This window comes from Nycticebus coucang, chromosome 10, assembly GCF_027406575.1.
Source record: "Nycticebus coucang isolate mNycCou1 chromosome 10, mNycCou1.pri, whole genome shotgun sequence".
Taxonomy (NCBI): Eukaryota; Metazoa; Chordata; class Mammalia; order Primates; family Lorisidae; genus Nycticebus; species Nycticebus coucang.
Window position 1 is genome coordinate 81517632 of NC_069789.1, and position 5360 is coordinate 81522991.

The 5360-nt window shown below is 42.7% G+C and overlaps 1 pseudogene; it reads right to left on the bottom strand.

Annotated features, from left to right (window-relative positions):
• Nucleotides 1-405: 405 nt before the first annotated feature.
• LOC128596452 (60S ribosomal protein L29-like) lies at nt 406-903 on the bottom strand (annotated as a pseudogene).
• Nucleotides 904-5360: the final 4457 nt, after the last annotated feature.

The following is a 5360-nucleotide window of genomic DNA, read 5'->3' on the forward strand; positions in this document are numbered from 1 at the left end:
ATTTCATTCTAGAATGGGTTTCCTAGAGCAGGAGGAGAAAGAATAAAAAGTTGCTTCTACCCAGAGCTGTAATGTGTCCAAGTACATTCAATAAATTTGGTTTTTTGGGGTGCTTTTCTAATTTTCCAAATTTTAGTTGGAACACATGTGGCTTGTTATTATTTAAATACACATTTAATTATATCACTTCTGTGCTTAAAACTCTCTGAGGCCTTGGCATTGCCTTCATGATCAAAGTTAACTATAAAATATCACTTATGAGGAAGGCTCTTCATGATCTAGCCCCTGCCTACTTCTCTCTCTCTTTTTTTTTTTTTCTGCCTCAAGTTTATTTGTACAAATAGCACAGGAGGACCCCAGCCCCATACAGACAGCAGACTAGAGGTCACACCAGTCCTTTTATCCTCATGGCAGACAGATGCCTCTACTTGGAGCCTTGTTGGGGGCCTGGGCACCTTTGGGAGCCTGAGCTGGAACTGAAGCTGGAGCTGCAGATGAAGCAGCAGATTGGGCCGTTGTCTGATCCTTGGCCTTGGTCTTTGGCCGGCAGAGCCTGAGACCCTTGGCAATGCGTGCATGAGCACGCTTCCCAAGCTTGGGGTGGGCGATGTAGGCAAGTTGACTGAGTTTATGGCTGGAACCCTTTGGAATCTTAGTCTTAACCTCCTTGGGCTTTATAAGGGCCTTTATAGCTTCAGCACGTGCACTTATGGCCTTGGCATTGTTGGCCTTCATCTTCTTCAGGCCCTTCTTATTGTGCTTCTTGGCAAAGTGCATATTCTTCAGGAACTTGGGATCTACCTACTTAAGTTATTCATATCTTTGTGATCGGGGTATCTTGATGCCATTTCTGTGCCACTTTCGAGACTGGTTGTGTGTGGTGTGGTTCTTGGACTTGGCCATGTCTGCACTGCAACCCGCGACCCCCTGCCTACTTCTCTATGCTCCTTTCATAGCCTCTCCAAGGCCACATATACCCTGTATTCCAGCCACATGCACATAAAGCTTACAAAGCATCACGGTCCTCTGTGCCTCTCCTCAGCCCAGGTTATTCTGTTGGCTTAGAATATGCCTTACCTTCATTCTTTATCTGAAGAGCTGGCTTTGATCCACCCTTCAGTTCTGGTACCATCTTTGCAGGCCAAACCTCAGTTAGGAAGTTGCTTTACATGAGAAATTGGGCTTTCCAGTTGCTAACCCCAGGGCCTGTAACCAGATAACATAGTAGGCTCCGAATCCTGTACACAAACCCTCATACAAATGATGATTGTGGCTTAGTTAATGTTTAGTAAGCAAAGAGAATCAGGAAAGGCAAAGGAGCATGGTCTTTGATCCTCTGGCTGGACACAGTCAATGGTGCTGAGTTCTTTGTGCCTTGCCAAAGCAAGATGGAGAGTACTTGAGAAGGCTTTGGAAGGAATATGGCTCCCAGGATTGCTGGAGTGCATTCTTCACTTTCACTTGAACTAGACCTTGAAATCTGAAAGTCTCTGACCTTGGTGGAGATTGTTACTCTGTTCAAATTTAGTCTCTGGCAGCGCCCGTAACTCAGTGGGTAGGGCGCCAGCCACATATGGAGAGGCTGGTGGGTTCAAACCCAGCCCGGGTCAGCTAAAAACAGTGATGACAACTGCAACAACAACAACAACAAAATAGCTGGACATTGTGGTGAGTGCCTGTAGTCTCACCTACTTGGGAGGCTCAGGCAAGAGAATCGCTTAAGCCCAAGAGTTTGAGGTTGCTGTGAGCTGTAACACCATGGCACTCTACCCAGAGCAACAGCTTGAGACTCTGTCTCAAAAGAAAGAAAGAAAGAAAGAAAGAAAGAAAGAAAGAAAGAAAGAAGGAAGGAAGGAAGGAAGGAAGGAAGGAAGGAAGGAAGGAAGGAAGGAAGGAAGGAAGGAAGGAAGGAAGGAAGGAAGGAAGGAAGGAAAACAAATTTAGTTTCAATAAAGCTACTCCTTAGGTTTCTGATTGTCACTCTTTCTTCTGAACCTTGCTCCCCTCTGAGGGGATTTGATCATATTTGGGACAATAGACACAGGGCACTAAGGACTCCATGGAATCTCTTTGATGAGAGCAAAAGACCTCAAAAGTCACATGGGTTAAGAAAATTGGATCCTGCAGTATTCTGGTAACTCTAAACTTCTAATTTTGCTTAGAAGTTTATGCTACATTTGTATCACACTCTTTCTTTTCACATTTCAATCTAATAAAACACATCAGCATTTCTTTCTTTTGCAGCAAACCGTTATTTCCTGATTAAACAGGAGGTTGTTACCTAGTACAGAATTGGCTGCTGAAGTTGCAGACTTCGGTTTTAACTTGATTTAGACCCGCTTCTTGGTATTCTTTACTGTTAAAATTACAAGCAGCAATGGAGTTCTCAGATTCTCTATTCTTCATATTTCTAACTACTTAAAGGTTTACAAATATTCTGGAGTTTTAAAATACATTATATCATCTGAATTTCACAAAAACTTATAAAGCATTATTATTGTCATTTAAAGATTTCATAGATGAAGAGAGTGAATATTAGGAAAGTTAGATTATTTGTCTGAGGTTATAGAATTAATGAGCGCCAGATGCAGGATTCTGCTAACTCTGCGAACACCATAGCTTTCTCTATCTTGGGTAGTACATATCAGTATGATAAGGACATAAATAACAGACTTTATAGTTGTTTGTGGTTGAGAGTTCAGAACAAAATCAACAATGACCACATCTCCTGGATGACTGTTTCAAAACTTTCCAGGAAACAGTTGGGCCTATGCAAAGTATCTAAGAAAGTAAAAATTATATCAGGAATTCACTTAACAAAGCAGTTTTCAACCTGTGGGTCACGACCCCTTCGTAACAATGAAAATACATCACAGCGTTAGGAAGGTTGAGAACCACTGACTTAACATAAAAAAATAGAATTCACTTAACACGTTGCTTTTCATAAAGCTAGCTGGGTTTTAGGTTCAAATTATGCTATCGATGGAGCAAAAAGCATATCCTGTATCTCTAATAGTCACATTACCTTTCTCTCTCTCTCTCTTTTTTTTTTGAGACAGAGTCTTATTATGTCGCCCTCGGTAGAGTGCTGTGGCATCACAGCTCACAGCAACCTCAAACTCTTGGGCTTAAGCGATTCTCTTCCCTCAGCCTCCAGAGTAGCTGGGATTACAGTTGCCCACCACAATGCCAGGCTATTTTTTGGTTGCAGTTGTCATTGCTGTTTACCAGGCCCAGGCCGGGCTCAAATCTGCCAGCATTGGTGTATGTGGCCTGCGCCCTACTCACTGAGCTATGGGCACCAAGCCACCTTTCTTTCTCTTGACAGCAGAACTTGGTAATGACATATTGGAATGAGAGGCTTTTTCTAGCCTGTCCACTGGGTATAAATTTGCAGGATAAGTTAAGAAGGATTTTCATTATGAAAAATTTGACATTTATTCATTTACTCTAGTTATATATTTTTGTTTTCATTTATTTAAAAAAATACATTTCCTCTGAATAAATGGAGCAATAAAAATGGCTTGTTAAATATAACTGACAGTATACATTTAAGTCACTGCTCTATAAATTACTGGCAACAACTTAGGGCAAGTTATTTATACCCCCAAGCCTTAGTTTCCTCATCTACCAGAGTGGAACACTGACAGTTTCTTGTTGCCTACCCAGTTATGAAAATTTTCTTCTTGCCTACCCAGTATCTATTCCCTCAGTTTCCATTTGGGGATCCTCTTCCCTTACTCTTTATCCTTCTGGTCTGGTTGGGGCTCCTCCGCCTTCACTCCAGAACTGCAAATCCTGTCCCAGAAGAGATTCTTCAAAGGCCCTGGCCATGAAGCCAGTTCGGAAATGAGCATGTGACCTGTCTAATTAGAGTGCATCTGAGCACTCAGGAGGGAGCTGAGTGCTGCTTTCTATTTCCTGCTGAAAGAGAGACACTGGAAGACTGTCTGGCTGGAGCAGCTCCAGCCACCTGCCCCCACAGGGAACCTGAGAACAAAGCCAACACACAAAGGAAGGTGGAGCCAAGCCAAAGATGGAGAGAGTCAAGGTTCTGATACGTGACACTGAGTCCAGTCATGTATGAAGCCAGCCCCTGAACTTCCCAGTTTTGTGAGTCATTAAATGCCCTTTGCATTTATACCTGTGTTGTCCAGATCAGTCAAGACCATCCTAAATGATATTCTACCTAAACTTGTGAAAGAAAATAATGTAAAGTGCTTAGCAAAATACCTGGTATACAGTAAGTACTCAATAAAAGTTAGCTTGATTATGCCTCTTATCAAGCTCATTTCAGAAAAGAGAGGACTCTATAATTATTTTGAATATCAAGCAATCTTTTCTGGGCGTGAAAACTAATTAAAGGGTTAGTTATTGGCAAGTTGAATCACATAAGATACAATATCAGAGGTTGTGGAGCTTTCCTATCCTTCCAAACACTTGTCTCTTTGGTACTGATAGCCCTCAATATCAAAAACAGTCATTAATCCCTTCTCTTTAAGACCTTAAGGAAAGTTTCTCATTCAGCTATGCCCCAAGTGAATGAGTCCATTAACTTCATTCTCGAGGGCAGATTTTGACAATGGTTCATAGATATAGCAGAGACGCCCCCCATGCCCTTAGAGATCAAGAGCAACACAGCCCACCCAGGGAGCTGGCCGGACTGAAAATACAGCAATTTTCCTGTGCAGTTCTGCCTTTGGCTCTGCTTGCTAGGTGCCCTGAAGAAGCTTGAATCTGAAATTTTAAAAATCATGTAATTTTTCTGGACTTAAAGAAGGATAATTAAAGCCAGGTATGGTATCACATGCCTGTGATCCCAGCTATTTGGGAGGCTGTGGTGGGAGAATTGCTTGAGCCTCGGAGTTCAAGGCCAGCCTGGGTAACATAGTGAGGCCTGGGTAATGTAGTTAGACCCCCAAACCTAGTCCTCCTCTTCTGCCCTGGCAGCCCCCAGATCCTGCCCTTAGCTGCATTTGTTCTAAGGGAACCCAGGACTACAAGGATGGTAGCAACCGGGAGACAGGGGAAATAGCCTGGCTCAACATGGTGGGGCTGAGCAAAGGCTGCGATGACAAGACAATTGATACTTTCCATTGTCAAGTGTGTGTGAGGCACCTACCTGGGTCATCTGTGATTCTTGGCCTATCAAGGAGATGGCAGAGGAGATTACTCCTGAGTACTGACGACTGAATACAGGGTAAATATTTTAAAGTTTTGTCAGAACAATGACAGACATGCTGTGGGGTAAGGACCTGAGTCATATTTCAAAGAAATTAGTCAGAGCTTCCTGGAAGCAACGGACCAAACAGCTTCAAAAGTCAGATTTAACCCTGTAGGTTTCATTTTCTTTCTTCCTT